Raw genomic sequence first — 24151 nt, 5'->3', positions numbered from 1 at the left:
CAATAGAGGCTATTTTGACTTTTATAACTAGTTTTAGGGACATGACTGATACCGTGGACCATCTTTTATACAAAGGTTGCAAAAGATTACAACACTCACACATATTTTACAAAGTCTTTGGGTTATACAGAGGGAGTCAAAGCCGGGCTCAGCACACAGGTAAAATTGTGAGTCTTGTACTCACACCCAGCTGACAGTAAGAATTATCATTACCTCACATGGATGAAGTCAATTGTCAAAGATGAAAATAAGAAATGATTGGTATTTAAAATCTCACCTTTGGAATTTTCTGACAGTGTGATTGTGATGTAAATTATTGCCAAGCACTTGTGTAATCTGACTCTCTAGACTTGTTTCAGCGCATATATGGGATTGTGATATCTACTTACGCCAGCCTCAAGGTGGTGTGACTCTCCTGCCAGGGCCCTTCTCTCTGTAAGGATTGTCTTATCACTGGATCTAGCACCCAGGTGATGTTACATTTTTGCCTGTGCCATGCCCACCAAAATTATTAGGACATATCCCTGTATTCGCCTCATAGGTTATATAACTCTCCTGTCTGGAATGGGCCCTGCACAAAGGAAATATAGAGACATATTGCAAGGCCAGGTACACAGTCAAGAGAACCATTTTGCCACAGCCATGCCCAAAGAAGGGAATCATGACATATCTCTGGGCCTGCTACCTAGGCTAGGTGGGACTCTTGTTGGGGTCCTGTCAACCTGGAGTGTGACATATTTCTAGGCAAGGCACACAGGTGATGGTACTCTTTTGCCAGGGCTATGTTCCATAGAGGATATTGTGACACATCTCTGGGCCTATCACCTAGGAGATGTGAGTCCCTCCTTGGACCCTACCCACATGGAGCATTGTGACATGAGCAGAGGACCTTCAATTAGTTGATGTAACTCTCCTTGCTGGGCACTATGTGAAGAGATCCTTATGAAATACCTCAGAACCCAGCACTCAAGTGATGTGGACCTTCTGCCTGCATGCTGCTCTCATGTTCCCTTGTGACATATTCCTAGGGCAGCATCTAGGTGATATGACTCTCCACATCTGCCTGAGCCCTGACTTCCTGGGACACCTTGTAATATCTCTGAGCCCTTGACCTAAGTGATGTGGCCCTTTTGTTGCCTGGGCCTTCACAATAGGTGGATTTTGGCATATTGCTAAGCCCAGCGCTCGAAACATGTAACTCTCCTATTTTTCCTGAATTATACCCACAAAGAAGAAATTTTGACCTACCGAATGGCTCAACACCAAGGTGATTTTTCGCTTCTTCCTGGATTATGCATAAAGAGGAAATTATGGCATATTGCATATTGCTAGGCCCAGCACCCTTATGACTGTGACTCTCCTGCCCATGCTGGAGCCACCGAATATACCTTGACATATCTTGGGCCCATTATGTAGGCGTTTTGGCTCTCATAACTTGGTTTGGTATTTTCCACATGTGAAATGTTGTCCAATGCTTGGTCCACCACCAGGTTAATGTGACCCAAATTTTTATACCCTGCCTAGAGAAGGCATTGCGACATATTGCTTGGTACATGATCTATGTAATGTTACCCTCCTGTCTTGTTTTTTGCCCACATATGGAATTATGACATATACCTTGCTTTAGTTCACAGGCACAATGATCAAACTTATATTGGGATACAGCCAATAGGAGATATTTTTCCTCTCATTGTTTGGCTTAAGGCAATATTTAAGGTCCTGGGTTGCATATTTGTACTAACACACATAAGCTTACAACACTAACTTATATTGTATAAACTCTTTGGTGGTAAAGAGTTTCATAACAGGGACCAGCAAAAGGTTCAGAATGGGACTCTTGGTTGCACACCCAGGTGCAATTAAGAGTTGTCACCATTCCATATTTATAATTCCCACTATTGAGGTCCTGAGTCTAACAAAAGAATACAGTACACAGTTAAAATTGTGACATTTATATGTGGCTTTGGCCACAGGGGAGATGGTGATTCATTTCTGGACCCAGCCCACAGGCATAATAATGAGTCTTCTCCCTTAACCCTGCCTATAGATGTTGACTATCAAACGTGGTTTACAGCAATATGCAAGATTGTGAGTCCATAGGAGCACGCAGGCCACAGAGAGGTTTGCAACTCTCATACAGGTTTCATAAAGCCCTCGAATATTGTAGAGAAAGTTATATATTGTCTGGCATACATGTGAGATTGTGATTCTAATATACATGCTCAGCTAAACATTAAAAATGTCATCCTCAAAGATGATGGGATTGTGTCATATCACTGGGCCTAGTATCCTGGTGTTGAGACTTTTTGTCTCAAATCCCTTTCTGTGGGTGCATTATTACATATCGATGGGTTAGAATCATAATAATTTGACTCCTCTGCCTGGGCCCTGTAAACAGGGAATATTATCACATATCTCTGGGTCTATCAGCTAGGTGATGTGTCTCTCCAGCCTGTGCTTTGCTCCCAGAGGACAGTTTTAAATATCACTGAAACTAGCATCTATGTAATGTAACTCTTCTCTCCTGCCTGGGTCCTGCTTACCAAAGGAATTGTGACATATGGCTGAATGTAAAACCTAGGTGGTATGCCTCTACTCTCTCTTCAACAGTTTATATCTGTGCTGCATTCTGTTTTATTACTTTGGTGCTCTATTTTTATACCAGTACCAGAGTGCTTTGATTACTATAGGTTTGTTTTTTATTTTTTATTTTTATTTTTATTTTTATTTTTTTATTATACTTTAAGTTTTAGGGTACATGTGCACATTGTGCAGGTTAGTTACATATGTATACATGTGCCATGCTGGTGGTATATCTCCCAATGCTATCCCTCCCCCCTCCCCCCACCCCACAACAGTCCCCAGAGTGTGATATTCCCCTTCCTGTGTCCATGTGATCTCATTGTTCAATTCCCACCTATGAGTGAGAATATGCGGTGTTTGGTTGTTTGTTCTTGCGATAGTTTACTGAGAATGATGGTTTCCAATTTCATCCATGTCCCTACAAAGGACATGAACTCATCATTTTTTATGGCTGCATAGTATTCCATGGTGTATATGTGCCACATTTTCTTAATCCAGTCTATCATTGTTGGACATTTGGGTTGGTTCCAAGTCTTTGCTATTGTGAATAATGTTTTGTGTTTGGAAATTGTTAAGTATAATGCTTCCAATATTTTAATTCTTTTTAAAGATGGCCAGGCTTCTCATGGTGCCTTGAGATCTTACATCACTTTGTGGGTTTTTTTTTTCTATTTTTGCAAAAGTATAATTGAAAAGTGAAACAGGCTGTGTTGAATGTGTTGGTCACTTTAAACAGCATGGGTATCTTCACAATATTAGGTCTTCCAACCATTGAAAAAGAGCATAATAAAAAGTGTGTCGTAGCTGGGGGTAGTGGCTCATGCCTCTAACCCAGAACTTTGAGAGGCCAGGAGGATGCATGGCTAGCTCAGGAGATCGAGATCATCCTAGCCAACATGGTGAAGCCCTGTCTCTGCTAAAATACGTAAAATTAGCTGGGTGAGGTGGTGCATGCCTGTAATCCCAGCTACTCAGAGACTGAGGCAGAAGAATCGCTTGAACCCGGAGGTGGAGGTTGCAGTGAGGTGATATTGCACGACTGCGCTTCAGCCTAGTGAAAGAGATACTCCATCTCAAAACAAAACAAAACAGGAAATTGTGTTGCTTAATCTTTATAAGTTTTGAATTTTTCAGCTTTTCTTCTGTTACTGATTCCTAGTTTCATTCCATTTGGGCTGTAAATAATTGTAAAATTTTAGTTAAAAAATTATTAAGGCTTCTTTTGTGGTGTCACATGTGGTCCATCTAGAAAAGTGTTTTCTGAGGTATTGAAAAGAATGTGATTCTGTTGTCTGCATACATTTGTTAGGTGTAACTATTGTGTAATGCATTCAGGTTTTTTGTTCCCTCGTTGATAGTCTCTCGTTATTTATTTACTACTGAAAGTGAAATATTGATGTATTTCCATTATTATATGGTTGTCTAGTCTATTTTTTCTTCAATTCTGTCAATGTTTGCTTTATGTGTTTGGGAAAATTGTCATATATTTATAAGTTCTTAGTGAATAAACCCTCTTGCTATAATTGAATGTCCTACTTTGTCTCTTGTTAATTTTCACATAAAGTAAATTATATGAAATATGGCAGTTTTCATCTTAAGGAATTGTTGCCTCTTCTCCTCTCATTTGGTTAACACTGGCATGAAATGTATTTTTTTCCTACGATTTTCAGTCTTTTAAAATTAGATATGAAATGAGTCTTTTGAAGACATGACATAGTTAGATGTTCTTATAGGTAGTGATAGAGGTCTTTTTTTTTCATTTTGAAGGATATTTTTGCAAAATATAGTATTCTTGTTTAGAACTTTTTTTTTTCAGGGTTTTACCAATGTCATCCTACCCGCTTCTTGCTTCAAAGATTTATGTTCATAAATTTACTGGCAATTTTGCAGAAGCATGAATATAAATAATACATTTGGTTTTTTTCTTTCTGCATTCTTCATTCTCTTTTATGTGACTTCCAAAACGTTGCTTAACTTGTGTCTTGTTGTAAATCTCTTAATGTTAATTTTATTTGAAATTTGCTGAGCTTATTGATTTTCTCATTTTTTTTTTACTAATGTTGAAGTACATATTAGTCTTTTTCTGTATTTCCACTCCACAATTTTTATTTCTTTTTGTGCTTTTAATTTTTTGTTGGTTTAATTTTTGTTATTTCGTTTATTTCCTTTTTCTTAATTTCTTAATTTCTGTTTTACTCACGGAGCATCACTAAATCAGCAACGCTAATTTTTAAGGGTAATTAATTTTTTTAAGAATATATCTAGACTATAACTCATATTGTCTCTGGTAATTTTTACATCCCCATTTTTTAATAATTTATTTCTGGATATTTATTTTTATCTTTGATCGAGCCATATTATCTTGATGTTTCATATATGTTGTAATCTTAGGTTGCAATTTGTATCATAAAATGTGACATGTCAAAATCTTTATTAAGTTTCTTTTGTCTGGGGGAATAAAATACACATTTTTTAGGCTAGAGATTCTTGGGTCTCCAAAGCTTATTCTGTAAATGTTTTCTCTGGGCTTGTGTGTTTTTTAGTTTAAAAGGTTTTCCCATATTTTTCTTTTTTCTTTTCTTTTCTTCTTTTCTTTTCCTTCCTTCCTTCCTTCTTCTCTCTTTCTCTCTGTTTCTTTCTTTCCTTCTTTTCCTTCCTTCCTTCCTTCTTTCCTTCTTTCTCTTTCTTTCTGTTGTTTTTATTATTATTATTATTATTATTATTATTATTATTATTATTATTATACTTTAAGTTTTAGGGTACCTGTGCACAACGTGCAGGTTTGTTACATATGTATACATGTGCCATGTTTGTGTGCTGCACCCATTAACTCGTCATTTAGCATTAGGTATATCTCCTAATGCTATCCCTCCCCCTCCCCTCACCCCACAACCGTCCCCGGTGTGTGATGATCCCCTTCCTGTGTCCAAGTGTTCTCGTTGTTAAATTCCCACCAGTGATTGAGAACGTGGGGTGTTTGGTTTTTTGTCCTTGCGATAGTTTGCTGAGAATGATGGTTTCCAGTTTCATCCATGTCCCTACAAAGGACATGGACTTACCATTTTTTATGGCTGCATAGTATTCCATGGTGTATATGTGCCACATTTTCCTAATCCAGTCTATCGTTGTTGGACATTTAGGTTGGTTCCAAGTCTTTGCTATTGTGAATAGTGCCGCTATAAACATACATGTGCATGTGTCTTTATAGCAGCATGATTTATAATCCTTTGGGTATATACCCAGCAATGGGATGGCTGGGTCAAATGGTATTTCTTTCTGTTTTGAGTGGGAGCTTCACTGTTCTTACCCAGGCTGGAGTACAATGGCACAATCTTGGCTCACTGCAACCTCCAGCTCCTGGGTTCAAGCAATTCGCCATCCTCAGCCTCCTGAATAACAGGAATTACAGGAGCCTGCCACCACACCCAGCTAATTTTTGTATTTTTAGTAGAGACAAGGTTTCACCATGTTGACCTGGCTTGTCTTGAACTTCTCACCTCTGGTGATATGCCTGTTTCAGGCTCCCAAATTGCTGATATTACAGGTGCGAGCAACCGCTCCCGGCATTCTCCATGTTTCTTATTGAGATCCTATAGTCAGTTGCTATACCCCTTTTCTGCCTTCACTTGTAACAGTCATTTACCTTTGGTCTCAGCTATCCAAAACTGTCAGTTACCAACTTTCCTTTCAACACTGCCATGGAATATAGAAATTAGTTTATTGTAAGGTCTCAAAAACCCAGAAGCATGGACACAGGTGTCACTATTTTATTTATGATTGGACGGTGGAGACAGGAGTTGGGAGTCGATATTTAAAGTCATCATAGGATGAAGAATGGCTTTCGTGAGTAAACACAAAATACTTTTGTTAAATCACTATGTGGTTTTTTGCATTTTGCTCCCTTCGGGTGCTGCAAATTTTTACCTGGTTATTAGACTTCTCACAAAGGCATTTTGATCGGTATATTTCTGTTAAGTTTAAATTTCTATTAAGGAATTAGAGCCTGTGATATTTTATTGTCACCTTGTTAATGTGCTTTGTTTAATTATATATTTGTAAGGTGTATTCACCTGAGTCTAATGAGGGAGAGATTTAGAGTCCTTTTTTTTTTCTTAGCTTTCTCTTTTTGTTTTACTGTAGAGCTATTGCTGGAGTATGACATAAAAGAATCATTTCAAAAAGTGATCCTGAGAAAATATGGTAGCTGTGACCTTAATGGTTTATATTTAAAGAAAGACTACCAAAGTGTGGGTAATTCCAATGTGCAGAAAGCAGTTATGATGGGCTTTATCAATGTTTGTTAATTACCCTTAGCAAAACCTGTCAACCTAATAAATAAGGCAAAGCTTTTGAGCTGTGCTCAAACTTCACTGAACATAAAAAAAGTTTTAGTGGAGACAAGTGCTGAAAATGTGAAGAATGTGGCGAAGGCTGTAGGTTGTTCTCAGATTTTACTATAAAAAAGAGAATGCATACGGCAGAGAGATGGTACAAATGTGAGGAATGTGTCAAAGCCTTCAATATTTCTCAAACCTTGCTGAACATAAATTTGAGTATAAAATGGAGAGAAACCCTACAATTGTAAAGAATGAGACAAAACTTTTTCCTGATGCTCAACCCTTATTAAACACAAGAGAAATTATACTGGAGACAGACCCTACAGATGTGAAGAATGTGGCAAATCCCTTAAGTGCTTCTCAGACCTTACTAATTATAAGAGAATTCATACTGCTGAGAAATCCTACAAATGTGAAGAATGTAACAAAGCCTATAGGTAGTTCTCAGACCTTCATAAACATAAGATAATTCATACTGTAGAGAAAACCTACAAAGGTGAAGAATGTAATAAACCCTATAGGTGGTTCTCAGACCTTAGTAAACATAAGACAATTCATACTAGAGAGTCATACTCTACAAATGTAATGTACATGGAAGAGCTATTATGTAGTTCTTTGTCCTTAGTAAACATAAAATAGTTCATACTGGAGAGAAACCCCACATCCATGAAGAATGTGGCAAAGCCTTTAACCGCTCCTCAACCCTTATTAACCACAAGAGAATTCGTATGGAAGAGAGACCTTACAAATACAAAGAATGTGGCAAAACCTTTAAGTGCTTCTCAGACCTTACTAATCATAGGATAATTCACACTGGCGAGAAACCCCACAAATGTGAAGAATGTGGCAAAGCATTGAGCTCATTCTCACACCTCATTAGACATAAGATAATTCATATAGAGAGAAGCTCCACAAGTGTTCAAAATGTGGAAAAGCCTTCAATAAGTCCTCATTTTGGGTTCAACATCAGAGACTTTATACTGAACCAATGCGGTATAAAGTTAATGACTGTTTAAGAACATTTAACTTTTGGTCTTGGAGAGTCTCTAGGAAGTTGCTTCATAATCTGAGCGCTTTTTTGTTGGGTACATATATAAGTGTTTACTATTATGTAATGCCATTCTTTGTCTTTTTTAAAACCTATGTTGACATAAAGTCTGTTTTGCCAGAAACTAGGATTGCAGCCCCTACTTTTTTTCTGTTTTCTATTTGCTTGGTAGATTTTTCTTTTTCCCTTTCTTTTGAGCTTATTTGAGATGGGTGTCTTGATTATAGCACATCATTAGATATTGATATTTTATTCAGCTTGCCACTCTGTTTTGTAATTGGGGAACTTAGCCCATTTTCATTTGAGGTTAGTATTCATATGTATGGATTTGATTCTGTCACTATGATCTTAGCTGGCTATTTTGCACATTTATGTGGTTGCTTTATAGTGTCATCAATTTATGATTTTTAGTGTGTTTTTGTAGTGACTGTTATAGTCTTTTTCTTATTTAATGTTTTCTTTAGAAGCTCTTGTAAAGCAGGTCTGTGCTAAAAGATTTCCTCAGCATTTGCATATCCGAATAGGATCACATTTATTTTTCACTTCTGAAGCTTACTTTGGTTGGATATAAATTCTTGATTTGGAATTCTTTTTTAAGAATGTTGAATATTGGCCCCTAATCTCTTTTGATGTGTAGCATTTCAACTGAAAGGTTTGTTGTTTACCTGATGGCCTTCTTTTAGAGGTGACCTGGCTTTTTAGTCTAGCTGCCTTTAATACATTTTTTTCTTTCATTTTGACCTTGGAGAATCTCATGATTACGTGTCTTGAAAATGACCTTCTTGTGAGGTATCTTACTGGGATTTTCCCCATTTCCTGCATGTGAATGTTTGCCTCTCTATATAGGCTGGGAAAGCTCTCTTGAATGATATCTGAAAATAAGTATTTCAAGTTGTTTTCATACTCCCCATCACTTTCAGGCACTCTTTTTAATCATAGATTTGGTTTCATTACATAATTCCATATTTCTTAGAGGTTTTGTTTGTTCCTCTTTTTTTTTTTCACTCGTCTTGTCTGTCTTATTTAAGAAAGCCAGTATTGAAGCTCTGAGATTCTTTCCTCTGCTTGGCCTATTCTGCTTGTGATTACATTACAAAGTTTTCATATTGTGTTTTTTCAGCTCTATCAGATTGGTCACATTTTCCTCCTGATTGGCAGTTTTTTCTATCCATTCCTGCAATTTTTTTCCCTTCATTGCATTGGGTTGCAACTCCATTTGTAGCTCAATGAAGTTTATTCATTTCCGTATTCTGAATTATACTTCTGTCATCTTAGGCCTCGGTGGAAATGTAATTTTTTCATTTGGATGAGAGACGTCACTGTGGCTTTTTGTGTTTTCAACATTTTTGCACTGATTTTGTCTAATCTTTGTGCATGTATCTTTGAGATTGCTGACCTTTGAATGGGGTTTTGTTTTTGTTTTGTTTTTTTTTTTTTTGATCCTATTTAATGGTCTTGAGTATTTGATGTGCAATAAGGTGTTTGCAACTAACAGGCTTTGTTCCCGGGAGATTTTTTTTTTTTTTTTTTTGGTGGTGGAGCGGCTATGCTCAGCTCACTGCTTGGAGGCTTCCTACTCTTAGGAACTTGTATTGAGCTCCAGCTGTCTTCTCTGGCTCCTTGATATTTAGAGTCCACCACTCTTTGTGACTAATGTGTCGCAGCTTCAGAAGAGTGTTAGTGGATATGGGGTTTCTGCCTGTCTTTGGGCATTCACCTCAGTGGCAGGAACAAAGCAGCTAAGAGGTGAGTAGGCTGTATCTGCTGGAGACTGTGTGTGCTGCTGCACTAAAGTTGGTGTTGGGTTGGGCAGGATGCTGGCCAGTGAATGTTTTGATGCCTTATTTGTGCCCCCTCATGAAGTTCTAATTGTTCAGAGTGTGGGAGGATACACTGCTCGCCACACAGTGTTAGCAGAAAAGCAGGGGTGAGGCTTTCTGGTTCTCTACCCACCAAAGCTTTATCTACAGTAGAAGTTGCTGAGGGTGGCAGAGGCATACTGCATTCCCACTTGCTGGTGGGGCAAGCAAAGCCAAACCCACCTTTGCAGACATATGCCAGGAAAGTAATATGGAGAGTTGCCATGGTATCAGGGGAAGCTGCAGTATGAGGAAGATACATGTGGGCTGCAGAATGGGGAAGATACATGTAAGCTGCAGTGATAGGGTCTGCCATGCTGTAGTTCTTCAGGGGTCAGGCATGGATTACCATTGCCGATGCTGTGGTATTATCTTCCAGGGTAACTGAGACTGCCCTGTAAGCAACTGTAGCTAGACTGGGACCCTGGGAGAGGCCCGAAGACCAAGGAGTGCTCGGTTGGACCACCCCTTCTGATTTGCAACATTATCCTGTAGAAATTAGTTCCCCTCAGGCTAAAGTCTCTTATGGGAGCAAGTTTAGTCTATAGAAATGGCCATCACTGGCCTTATTTTACTATGGATGCTCTTGCACCAAACCCTCTGGAAACTGTATGAGCTGGCTTACTGCCCCACCTCTTTGCTGGTCTTCTAGGGGGCTGCACTTGAGAGAGATGTAGGTCATCAATCTCTCGGTGCAGTCAGCCCTGGATGGAAAATATGTGCTTTCGGCCAAGTTAGGGGCTCACTGTCTGGTGAGGAGCACTGGGGAGTTTGTGAGCCCCATGGAGGATGGTCTAACCTCCTCTCCTTGGGTATAATGCAGCTCGTTTGAGGTGTGAATAAGGCAGTTAGGGTTTGGGATATTTCATTAGTCTGAGGGTAGCAGGGACAGCTCTTCTGCACAGGCAGTGATGAAATATATTCAGTTGCCCCTGGAAGCTGTGTCCATGGAGTTCCTAAGTTTTTGCTGGCTCAATAGCTCTGGCAATGATTGGCTAGTGGCCCAGGCCTGGAGGACCTGCCCAGTGAGAATATATAAGAACAGGAACACATGTAACAGTCTGACCCCTTTTGTGAAAAGCTGCTGCATCTGCAATACACTGGGTGTCCACTACAGTCCGGTACCTGAAGTTATCCCCAGTGAATGTGCAAAAAAAGCAACAATGGCACATGCCCTTTTCTCTGGGAGCTCCATCCCAGGGAGGTATAGACCTGTTTTCAGCCCAAAAGCACCTGTAGGAAGTAGCCGGAAATGCCTGTGGAAAGGTCTTCCCCAGTGAAAAGAAAATGATTGGGGATCCACTTAAGAAAGCAGCCTACTGGGTGCAGCAGCTCTTGCCTGTAGTCTCAGCACTTTGGGAGGCTGAGGTGGGCGGATCAACCTGAGGTCTGGAGTTGGAGACCAGACTGAACCAACATGGTGAAACCCCATCTCTACTAAAAATACAAAATTAGCCAGGTGTGTTTGTGTATGCCTGTAATCCCAGCTAGTCTGGAGGCCAAGGCAGGAGAATCATTTGGACCCAAGAGGCAAAGGTTGTGGTGATCTGAGATTGCTTTATTGCATTCCAGCCTGGGCAACAAAAGTGACACTCTGTCTCAAGAAAGAAGAAAGGAAGGAAGGAAGGAAGGAAGGAAGGAAGGAAGGAAGGAAGGAAGGAAGGAAGGAAGGAAGGAGAGAAAGAAAGAAAGACAAAGAAAGAAAGAAAGAGAAAGAAAGAAAGAAAGAAGGAAAGAAAGAAAGAAAGAAAGAAAGAAAGAAAGAAAGAAAGAAAGAAAGAAAGAAAGAAAGAAAGGAAGGAAGGAAGCACTGTAACCATCTTTTGTAGAACAGGTCTGCTATGCAGAGGTACCACTTCCATCCAGTTTATTTGGATTCTCCAAAGCCAGAAGGATGGAACAGGTAAGTGACACAAACAGGAAAAATGGCAGCTCACTCTTTGCTCTAGGAACTATAGCCCAAAAAATTTTCAAAATTCCATCAACCAAAGAGTACCAGTGGTGTTAGCTGGAGAAACTCATCAGGAAGTACTTTCCAGTGAGGAAGAAGGAGATTGGGGACCTGCTTTAACAGGCAGTCTGGCCATGTCTTTCTAGAGCACCTGTGCTATGCTTTGTGATTCTAGTCAGCTTGGGCTCTTCAAAGCCTGAAGGCTGAAATGGCTAAGTTTCCCAGGCAGCAAAGATGACGGCCCACTCCTCTTTCTGGTAGTTCCATCCCAGGGAGATGCAGTGCTGCTACCAACGGTTGGCTGGAATTTTAGCCAGTACATCTTACCCTGTGAGGCCCTGAGAAAATGCGTCCTACAGACCATCAATGCTAAGCACCCTGAATTCTGCCTTTTTCCTACGGATATGTTCAAGATTGTAACCTCCTGCTTTGCTGGAGTTCCAGCGAATTTTTCTGGGAAGCCTGGAAAGTCAGCGAATCTAAGGCTCTTGAATCACTGCAGTCTTGAGTGGCTGCTCTGCTGAGACTCCCTGTAGCTATGTGCATTATACAAAAGGCACCGGTGAAGTGGGTTTATTAGGGGATCACCTTACCTGAGGTTTGCAAAGATCTGTGGAAGAATCGTGGGTTCCCAGGATCATGCATTCACTTACTGCCTTACTGGCTGTGAAGGTGTCCCTGGCTCCATGTTGCTTTCAGGTGTCCCAGTGTCCTGCCTTGCTTTACTCCATTCTCCTTATGTTACGTTGCTTCTTTGATTAGTCTCAATGCAATTACCTGGTGTTTCAGCTGAAGGTCATGTATTTATGCACACCTTGCATTCCTGTCTATGAGAACTACAGAGTCTAGCTGCCTCTTTCTAGTCAGCAAACTTGATCACCTTCCTCTAAAAGGAATTTACTTTTTATATTAAAAGAATTTAATATTTTTTGAGAACATATATTTTCAAAAGCAAATATTGTTGTAATTCATCTCTTACCTTTGGTGATATATCTTTATTTCTAGAATTTATGTGAAAGAACATGGTCAATAGCTGCTGCACCAGAGTTATGAGAGGTTCTTCTATATTACAAGGACAGATTTATATACTTTTCCATGGAAGGTTAAGAAAACAGAAATCTAAGATACCTGAAGAATTTCTATGTACAAAGGCAACTTAGTTGTTGGTTTACGACAGTATCATAAATGACAGGATGATAGGAGTGGAGTAAGGGCGACATTCTGCATAGTAAGAGAAACAATTTGATTTTTAGTTGGAAATTGCTTTACGATTTGCAAATTAAGGTAATTGGAATAAAGTGAATTCCAAAATGCCTTTTTAATGAAAATGTGTGGACTTAATTTCTTTTAGTAGACCAATATTGTTATTTTGTTAAAGCTATTTGACATTGAATGTGTATCTTGCAACTGATGATAAGTTATCCCATCCTAACCAAGGCTGTAGGTAACTGATGGTAACAATATACTACTGAGAGATAGTGGAATAACATCTGTAGTGATTCCTTTGTCAGTGGTTTTTAAAATGAAATAATTTGGAAAGTATGGTTTTTACAACTTACATTTTTTTTTCCTTCTAACTACAGGTTATTATGATGGTTGTAATGAAGATCATATTAGTATAATGGAGCTCTATGTTTCTGAATACTGAACAACTATTTATAAAATTTGATCCTACTTTTTGTCTATTAAAGGTGTGACTGTTCTGCTCTGATAAACACACACAGACCTTTAGTTTTGATTTACATGAATTTAAATATAAGAAATATATTACTGTAAAGTAAACTCTAGGTATGTAACAAACTTATAGAAAATAATCATATTTATTTATGGTTGGTTACATTGAGAAGAAAATAAAAAATATTAAAATGAAACGAATCCTTTTACAAGTGTTGACATCTTACCAGCAAACCAGAAACTTCAAAGATTTTCAAAGCAAATCTATTTTCTCTGCTTTGTATTAAGCTCCTTGATTTAAAATGTGATTGCTAGTGGCTTAGAATCATCTTCTGCAAATTTTTCTTTTTTTGTAGGTTTGCCTGTTGCTCACCCTAGACATAATATCTAATTTTCTTTTCATCAAATTTCATAACACTTTCTTTGGACTGTGCTTGGTGGCTCATGCCTGAAATCCCAGCACTTTGAGTGGCTGAAGCAGGTGGATCTCCAGAGATTAGGAGTTTCAGACCGGCCTGGCTAACATGGTGAAATGCTGTCTTTACTAAAAATGCAAAAATTAGGTGGGCATGATGGCGGGCTCCTGTAATCCCCAGCTACTCAGGAGGCTGAGGCAGGAGAATCACTTTAACCCAGGGGATGAACATTACAGTGAGCCAAGATGGTGCCATTGCACTCCAGCCTGAGCAACAAAGCAAAACTTCATCTCAAAACAAACAAACAAAAAGACATTCTCTGTACAATCCCCTCAGAAATTATGAAAGTGACTTTGGTAAAATGTAATGCTATTCAGAAAATAATTTTTACATGTGAGTAATTTTACAGTGCATGTATGGTATGCTATTTATTTAGTACATTTTGTATTTTTTTCAATTTTAGAATTCTATTTAATCCAATTTTTGTTTACTTATTGACTATTTTACTCTATAAAGTTGACAGAATTGAGTTTATTAATTTTATTGGGTCAATATATTTAAGTAAACAATAGAACGTTTAGTAAGTCATGAGGTCTTTTTGACACACACATGAAGTAAACAAATACAATACTAGGTATGTAATGGAAGCTATGTAAATAGAAATAAATATTCCCTTTAAAATTAGCCTGTGGTCTCAAGTGAAAAATTTAAAATATCTATAGTAAATAAATGACATTAATTCTGCATACGAGGAGAGCATAATCGTAACCAATGCTGCACTAGTGAATCTCCCAATTGAAACAAGATTAAGAGATGGACATTTTAGCAAAACTAAGTGAAAACGTTGTAAAATTTTCAGATTATGTTTCTGCACTTAAACATTTAGTGAGAGAAGTAGTGCACAAGTCTATCCAGTCAAACTTGAAATGTCTGACACATGTTAACAGTATTCACCACAGGTATTGACACCTAAAATGCCCTGAACTCTTTTCGTTTAGATTAACAAAGTATTGTTTTTGTCTTCATCCTCTACATTCTGGCTTAGAAAGAATTATCAAGCCATTTCATGTAGATTTGATTCTAGATTATTTATTTATTTATTTATTTATTTATTTATTTACTTACTTACTTACTTACTTACTTTTTGAGATAGAGTCTCACTCTGTCACCCAGACTGGAGTGCAGTGGCATGATCTTGGCTCACTGCAACCTCCACATCCCAGGTTCAAGTGCTTCTCCTGCGTCAGCCTCCTTAGTAGCTGGGACTACAGGTGTGTGTCATCACGCCTGGCTAATTTTTTATGTTTAGCAGAGGCTGGGTTTTACCATGTTAGCCAGGAGGATCTAGATATTTTGACCTTACGATCTTCCCTCTTTGATCTCCCAAAGTGCTGGTAGTACAGGCATGAGCCACCATGCCCAGACTGGATTCTGGATCTTGACACAGCACATTTTCAACTTATTGTTTCTGCAGATAGAAAAGCTGTGTAATATGGAAGAACAAAACCAAACATTTATTACAATTCAAGGAGATTTTGTTTGTGCCCTGCTGTCCTGGATTCTCAGAAGTGTAGGGCTGGCAGACATTCCCGGAAGGCAGAAGTGGGAAACAAGCCTAAATGAGAATTCCGTGTGTGTCAAGTTTGTCTTCTTAGGAACTGGCAGGATCAGCCTTCAATTCTGGGTAGATTATGGGCAATTGGGGGGTATATAAAGAGTGGTTATGTTCCATCAGGTTCTAAGTCAATCCACCTTCTGCAAGTAGTAAAACCCAGTAAAATTAGTATTTGTTTGAAATATGAATTGGGTGATTTTAAAAAATAATACACATAATAGGTTTGTTCTGTATATTTTTTAATGATTCTTTCACAAGAGCTCTTTAGCCTTATTTCTTCACTCAAGCAGATTCTGAATGTCATAAAATCTGCTTATTATCAGATACTGAAAGATAAAGCAAAGAATCTGTTTCATTTTTTGTGGGAAATTTAGCCTGTAAATTTAATCTCCTTTGTATAATCTTTAAGTTTTACTGTGGAAGACTAGATTTAGGTTTGCTAAGTTTTTGGCAACTATAAAAGCATATTCATAATGTAACTTTTAAAGATACTATGAATATCAATTTTCAAGTGCGTTGATTTCTTTTTTTACTTGAGAAAGATAAGCTATTTGAGAATTATATTACCCAACATGTCCAAAAAATGTTTTTAATTTGCCTATTTAAAAAAATCTGTTGATTTAGAATTGCATACCAAGATAACCTTATTTTAAGATTGAGGATAAGATGAAAAATAATTTATGTAAATAACATAAACTAAGTTTACTGAAATTATTTACTTATTTAAGAAACTTGATTAAATTTTAAATAAATTTCTGTCACCTATTAGTATTTGTGCAGCACTTTTTTTAAGATTTGGTGTCTAAAACAGGTAACAATTTGGACAAAGAAGAAAAGAAAACTTCAATGATTGGTATAACAATAAATTTCAGAAAATAAAAGCTTTGTATGATGATCTAATTAAAATAATGTAAAGGATAAAAATTTTAATATTTGTTTTTACACATTATTTGGCAAAATCAACCCTGAGATAGCAATGTGTAGAAAATACTATTAATTATGTTTTTGAGAATCTTATGGACTTTGGCACTTTGAGAACCTTCACTGTAGGCCCAGGATTCCCTAGGCATTTCTTCCAGGAGACTATCTTATGGAAATGAAGCAGAAGGCCATGACCACAAAGATAAACGGATGCTCATCTCCTAGAGACAAGTAGGTGCAGGTTGCAGAAACAGTAGGCTTTTCTTGGTGGTCCAGGAAGGGGCTATTCCCACCATCCTAGAAAAGGGGCCTGGAACTCCATTGAGCCCTCTCTCCTGCAGGGACCTCAGAGGGCATTAGGGGAGGCCAGCCTAGGTGTTCTGTCCTGTCCCTGGCCCTTGGGTCCTGCCTCATCTGCTATCTTTTTCCACAAAGAAATCAGGATGGCAACCCACAATGCAGCCCCACTAGAGGAAGGAGATAAAGAGAGTCAAGGCTCATGCCCATCTTGGAACATTAAGTGACTTACTGATTAGCTAGTCCAAACGTTAGAGCAGAATTTGGTGGTGTGACACCCTCAGATTACATTCTAGGAGAAACCTGTATGGCACATGCCTGAGGCTGTGCATTGAAGGAGTGTTAGACACGTCACTTGGGCTTCAGTGAGCCTGTGCCCCTAGTCAATTCATGGAGACACGGGCTTGATAACAGCAGGCAACAAGGGTGCAACACAGCAGACATGCTTAGCTGTCAGTTGGGCAAGGAGGGGTAGGCATCAGAGTTCCCTGCGGGGGAGAACCCTCTTAGGGCCCTGAACTGAACCGAGAGATTCTTCAGATTTTTGAAGCACAGGCTGTACTTGGAGCTTCAGGGGTGGCACTGTCCTGTGGCATGGTAAAGGTGGGGTAAGCAGTCAGTCACTGAGGGGCTTTCATTGCTCATTTTTCTGATGAGCATGATTGAGAGCCCAAAGCCACAAGCCAGGAGGGGCAAGATCACTGGGCTGAGGCATCACCTTTTTTCTTCACTGGCTCCCATAAACCTTCCTGGCATGCCTTGAGGAAGAAGATCCCTTATCCTTGTGAGCGTAGGCACAAAAGTCATGTGAGGAAAGCCCAACAACAGCCACTTTTGTGGGTACACCTGGGCCTCCACACTCCAGTGGCCTGTGAAACCCAAATGTAATTCCAGAGATGAGAATTTAAATTTGGTTCTAGAAACAAAGAGTTCAGCTCCGAGGCCAGAGCAGAAGTGGACATGTTAATTCCATGACACAAGGGCCAAATCAGAGAAATGGATTGACTGTTAAGCTGCACCCATGCAGTGTGTGTACTGACCCAAGCAGGTCCCATTCTCTTCCTGTCTCCAATTATTTTACCTACAACTTGTCATTTGTACTACCTCTTTCTCTATCCCCCACATCCTGTGGTTTTTGAAATTCCTCTGAAGGCTGCATGACTAGAGTTAAGGGTCACAGCACTCTAGCCCACTCAGGCTGTGCCAGGAAGAGAGATCTCTCAACCTACCTTGACACTTAAGAACCATGCATAAATAGTGCCAACTCTAGGAGGAGGGCTGTCACATCCTCAGACTGTTTTCTGCTCTCCATACCAAAAGATAAATTAGAATGACAAAGAAAATAAGACACAGACCTGGCAGTTCTGCCTTTTAAGGGCCAGCCTCAGCCTAGTCACCGTGAATCACAATTTCAGGTTCTGCGTCAGCGTGTCCCACCTTGGAAAATAGTGGAACTGGGACCCCAGAATGTCATGATCCAATGACAGTCTGGAGAAGGGGCACCTCAGCAGCCTGTACAAACCCAGTCACACCTGTAACAGAAACACACCCTACCAACTAAGAAGCCATCTCATTATCTTAGACAACCATACCAGCAATGTGCACACACAATGGGCCTTTTAGTAAACTGTCAACTCAAGGATTTAAGAAAAATCAAACCATTTTGAATTTAGAGTCTCAGGAAGAAGACCCTCCACTGCCTTAACCAGCCTGTATGATGGATGAAACTGACAGTGTTAACTTGATTTGGGCACAGCTGGAGACTGACCTTGTATTAAAAAAAAAAAAAAAAAAAAAAAAAAGCTTCTGAGTTCCCAGAGATCCAAGATAAAAAACTTAGTAGTGGCTGACCTGAAAATTATTCTTTATTTATGAGGAATATCTCAGTACCAGGTCTGTTGCATCCTGTGGCATGGAATAGAGGCCACACAAGGGACTGAGGCCACTCCTTTTTTGTTAAATAAATGCTGACAGGTGAAAAGTTGTTGAAAAAAGTGCTAAATAACAATGCTATACAAACTGCATGCTTTTTGTAAGTGAGAATGGTTATCATGCTAAGCCCACTGACAGTGGACTTTTTCCCGTCTTTTTAAGTCCCCGGTAAAACTCATTATCTCATTCACTGGTTCTGAGTCTCTTCTTTGACATCTTGAACCTGGTGCCATTTCCATGGGAGTTGAATTTGATGCAACTTATCGTATATTAAGGAAGGATTTCAGACTCTGCTCAATGTGCTTCAAAGCTCACCAAGGCATCAGCTAAGAAAGATGCTGTTGTTCTCTTTACCACTCTCATTCAGGCCTCTTTTCCTTGGATGCACAATCAGTGGTGTACCAGGAAAGATGACTAAGAAAAACATCGTGGTCACAATCAAGATTAATGCCAGAATAAGCAGTGACCACTTGGAAATCAAAAGGGAGCATTTTTCAATGCCCTCAAATTCTGTCCTCAGTTCCTGGATTCAGTAATGGTTTTGAAGATCCATCCAACCTCTAGAGGAACCACGGGCCCTTAGGAGGTAAACACCTACACTTAATCCTGGCTCAACAAAGCTTTCTCTTGACAAATATGATGTCTGTGATCGTGAGCTTCTAAGCAATCTGGACAAAGCATAACCTGAAAACCTATAAAAGGGAGATGAGTAGGTATGAGGGAAATAATTTTGCACATTTTTTCTTGGGAAATTCAAAAAATTGTGATGGTGGGAAAATATGCAGAAGAAGACAGCATATTAAAAGTCCTCATCAGGTGATTTTTACCACCAAGAGTTTTTAATCCCAGCTATGAGATCTCCAAATAAAAACCAGAAGCTACTTCACTGCATCTATCCATGATTTATTGTACAATATTTTGTCTATCACAGTGAGGGGTCTTCACTGAGGATCTTCCCATTAAACACATAAAGATAAAGAAAGGAAAAGGTAAAACAGCAACTCCATGAAATCGTAAGATAAAATGTAGAAATATTCATCTTCTCACATCAATTGCATTTTTGTACATATATGAATGTGTATCTACCCATAAAGCTAATATATTCAAAATAAATCAAATATATGTCAAGTTAAAACTTAAAAAAATTTTTTTTGACTGGGTGCAGTGGCTCACACCTGTAATCCCAGCACTTTGGGGGATCGAGGAGGGTAGATCATTGAGGTCAGGTGTTTGAAAGCAGCTTGGCCAACGTGGTGAAATCCCGTCCCTACTAAAAATACAAAAAGGAAAAAAAAAATTCTTGGCATCTGTAATCCCAGCTACTTTGGAGGCTGAGGCAGGAGAATCACTTGAAACTGAAAGGCAGAGGTTGCAGTGAGCTGAGATCACGTCACTGCACTCCAGCCTGGGTGACACAGCAAGACTGTCTCAAAATTTTATTTTTTAACGGCAAAAAGATTCACATATGGTGCAGACATTACTTGTTGGAGTGGAGTGGGTGTGGCTCTGTCCTTGTAAAGTAGGAAGAGCAATCAGTGCCCTGGATTGTGTGTAGGGAACCCATTGGTACACAAATAAAGAGGCAATCAGGGCTTCAGCCTAGCAATACTGAGGCTTGCAGGGGGCTTTCGAAAGCAGTAGAAATGGCCCATAAAACTGAATGCTAGATGGGCTTGTAACAATAAAAGATCTGTCCAGGGATAACAGCAATTCTGATAGGAGCCCCTGACTATACCCTGCCTCAGCAAAATGTAGACAAATAAAGAAAAAATAATTCAAGAGAAATAAAATTTAAAAATAAATTTAAAGCGATTGGAAAATAGTAAGGGCAAATAAAATAAACTGAAACAAAATAGAGAAAAGTAAAGAAAAATATAACTAAGATTAGTGAAAATAAAATCAAGATGAAGATAAACAGTAAATACAATAAAATTGAGAAATAGAAATAAGAAAATTTTAAGAATAAGAAGAGACAAGTGAAAGTAAAAAAGAAATGCAGAGAAAAAATAAAATAACAAAGAGATATGCATGGAAATAAATAAAAGAAACAAGAAATTGAATAAAATTACAAATGACAAGAATCTAGAAAATTTGAAATTAAGAGACTATAATGAAAAAGCAAAAAATAAAAAATGAAATAAAATTAAATTAATAGAAAAAAATGAAAGTAAATAAAAATAAAGAGAAACAAGATAAAAACAAAGACAAATGTACAGAAAAATAAAAGATTAAAAAGAAAAATAAGATCTAGGGATAATCTACAAAACATTTCGTGCAACGATAGCATAATACATAATATTTCTAATTGCATATAGTTTATTTCCTAAGATAGGCAAACTTCTTAGCTAGCATGCAAGTTTTAGCATATTTAAACAAATGGTTATAAAAAAGTATTACTTCTGACTACAGTAAAATATAACTGGAGGTTCAAAACCAAAAGAAAGCTAGCATGTCTGCATGTATATGAAAAGTAGACAAATTCTTCCGCACACTATTTTAAAAGAGTTAGAACATGCACGTTTCTTTAGACGTTTATGGTATTCAAAATGATCTACAGATCAATGAGAACTCCTTCAAAAAACCAATGGTAGTTTTTCCAGAAGTACTAAAATATTCTGAAGTGTTGGCATCAATATTTGGCTGTGTCACCCAGGCTAGAGTGCACTGTCCTAATCATGGCTCACTGCATGTAGCCTTGAGCTCTGAAGTTCAATTGATCCTCCCACCTCTGCCTCACAAGTAGCTGGGCCTGCAGGTGCATGCCACCACGGTCAGCAAGATTTGGGGGTTTTTGTAGAGACAGGGTTTCACCATATTGCCAATGCTGATCTCAAACATTCTGGACTCAAGCAATCCACCTGCCTTGACTTCCCAAAATTCTGGGATCACAGGAGTGAGCCACCAAATATTGCCCTATAATTTTTATAAATGCTCAAAAACCACAAGTAGACAAACAACCTGGGAAAATATAATAAAGTCAGAGTCATATATTTTTTGTTTTAAAACACATTGCAAAGTTACAGTAATCAAACAGTGTGGTGCTGGGAAAAAGACAGAAAAATAAATGTTGAAAGAGATAAGAGAAGCCAGAAAGAAACCCACATGCATATACTCAGCTTATCTTAAACGAGGGTTGCAAATCCTCATGTTGCAGAACACTTTCCTTACATCAAAAAAATTGGGTTCTGGTCACATGACTAGAAAATATTAAGTCAGGGACACTCTGAAGGCTGAGGAGTAGAGTTGATTGGGGAAAATGGAAAAAAAAGAAGAAGAAGAAGGAGAAAACTTTTAACGAAATGAGTTGGAGTCCTGTTTACAGGCCCCCACCTCCCAAATTGATGAACACCAGACCATCACAGGAAACTGAAGAGTCCAGGCTTCTCCTCCCTGCACAAGAGGTGAACTTTCCGTGGCTCCACTCTCTTCCCTAGTTGTGCAGGTGGATATTACTGAGAGAAAATCAGTTGGAAAAAGGAAGGCTTTATCTGGGGCCAACACAGACTTCAGGCTGTTTTAAGCTTGAATGTGTGGTTTTGCCAAGGACCCTTGGCTCTTTTCTAACTCGTTATTTCCCCCCTTTAAATGAGTACATCTGACTGCCATTAGAATAAGGATAAGGATTAGGACAAAAACCACTTGTAAGTGCTTCCTGCTGAGAGGGGGCACTTTTTTTTTTGGAAAAAAATGGCAATAAGATCTCACTAAGAGGCCTATCTAATTGTCCCCAGTAAAATGGGCCACTGTTCAAGGCTCTGGTTGAGTGGCTTTTTGAACTTTGGTAGGCTAAAAATAAAAAGAATCAAACTGGGTTATTAAAAAACATGTACTGAAATGAAACAACGGGCAAATGGCAAGGTCAGCTCAAAATTTCCAAGGTCTTTTCCCTTGAAAAGGGAAGGTCTTTTCCCATTGAAAGAGGAAGGACAAAAACTCAAATAGAAAAAAAAAAATTGTTCGGCCAGCATGTCAGTCTTCTGGGTTCTTTTGCCTTGAGTTTGATCCTAAGCAAACCAGTCTAAATTTTGGGAAATTAACTCTTCCAGGCTTTGAGGACGCATCTGAGGAAAGTGTCCCATAGTATGAAGACATGATTACGTATCTGTAAATAGAGGACAGAGGAGAAAGAAAAAACAAAAAACATTATTTTCAGAGAAGTCCCAAGGGTTTAGTTTGCATTCAAAAGGCACATAGACTGAAGACAAATGGCTACTCATCTAGAAAGAGAGAAGCAGTTGTCCCTGGTTCCTTTCTCTTTCTTGCAAATTTCCAGGGTATGTTGAGGGATAGGAGGAAAAATCTTCTCTTTCCTGCTCCTATTCTTCTATCCCCAAGTCCCGTGATTGTAACAAGGTCCATCCATGGGTGTCAAAGCAGCTTTCACCCATGTTAACAGAGAAAACTAGGGTGGTTGAAATGTCTGCTCTTACCCACGTATGCCCTATCTACTCTGCTGTCAGTAGTTCTGGAGTTCACTAGACTTTATTTATGCCAAGGACACTAGCATAATCTTTATCGATGAAATGGGAGGCTTGGCTTAATTGTCTGGAATTTGTCACACTCACCTGCACTGTGCCTTTTATCCTCCATTATCATCTCCTTCTGGATTTCTCAGATCCAGTGTTATTTCCTAGGACTTCAACCTGAAGCTTGAAATTGAGGTGGGGACAAAAATGTGTCTCAGGGATTTGCATGGACTCCATATAATTAGCTGAATTTTTAGATGAAGCTGTGGGATTGAGTCCTCTTTCCACGAGGGAGAAAAATAATGTCTTGTAACACACCCAGATATCTAGTGGCTCTAGTCATGCATGCTAAGATTTGGGTGGGCACACTATTTATTCCCATAACAATGCAGGGTTTGCAGGATAATTGCCCAGAACTAGAATATTAATCCCGATTTTTACCAGTTTCTTCTCATTTCTTCTGAGCTGCAGTTGCATATCACTAATTGGCTTACAAGAATAAGCCGGTTTGTTCTAAAATGTAGGAAAAATGCAAATCTAATGAGTTTAGGATTTAATGACAACCATATAATTAGTTTTGACAAGTAATCTTTTCCATTCAGTTCTTTCGTTGTTGTTGTTAGAAACAAATAATGATAGAACTGAGTTCTTTGTGAAATCAGCTTTAGTCATATGCTTGGATTCATTATTTACATAAAGCGCAGCAAGAAAAATTATTCCTACATAGTTATTTTACATTGGCTTTAATAGAACTCTTCCACAGGAAATTTCAGAGAGGACTTTCTGAAGTCAAACCCAGCCATGGTTTTGTACCATCAGTTACTTATGAGTTGGGTGATCCTCTTCTCTTATGGTCCCAAAATAAACTTGGAGCTCCTGGGCCTGTCTGAAGTGTCATTCTTTACTTACCACAGATCTGGAGCCCTGCACAAGGACTCTGTAGATAAGGTATAAGGCCAGTTTATCCAAGGGGCTATTATTGGCTCTGCAAGTTGAGCTTGACTGCCTAAAGGGAAGCAGAACTTTTCAATCAAGGCCTTGATAAAACAACC

At 38.7% G+C, this 24151-nt stretch overlaps 1 pseudogene; it reads left to right on the top strand.

The window, feature by feature from the left end:
- The first annotated feature begins 6090 nt into the window (after positions 1–6090).
- Positions 6091–19169, top strand: LOC129530365 (zinc finger protein 736-like; annotated as a pseudogene).
- The last annotated feature ends 4982 nt before the right edge of the window (positions 19170–24151 follow it).

Source organism: Gorilla gorilla, chromosome Y (assembly GCF_029281585.2).
Source record: "Gorilla gorilla gorilla isolate KB3781 chromosome Y, NHGRI_mGorGor1-v2.1_pri, whole genome shotgun sequence".
NCBI lineage: Eukaryota > Metazoa > Chordata > Mammalia > Primates > Hominidae > Gorilla > Gorilla gorilla.
Note: the sequence above shows the minus strand (reverse complement) of the source record. Positions and strands in the feature narration are given on the sequence as shown.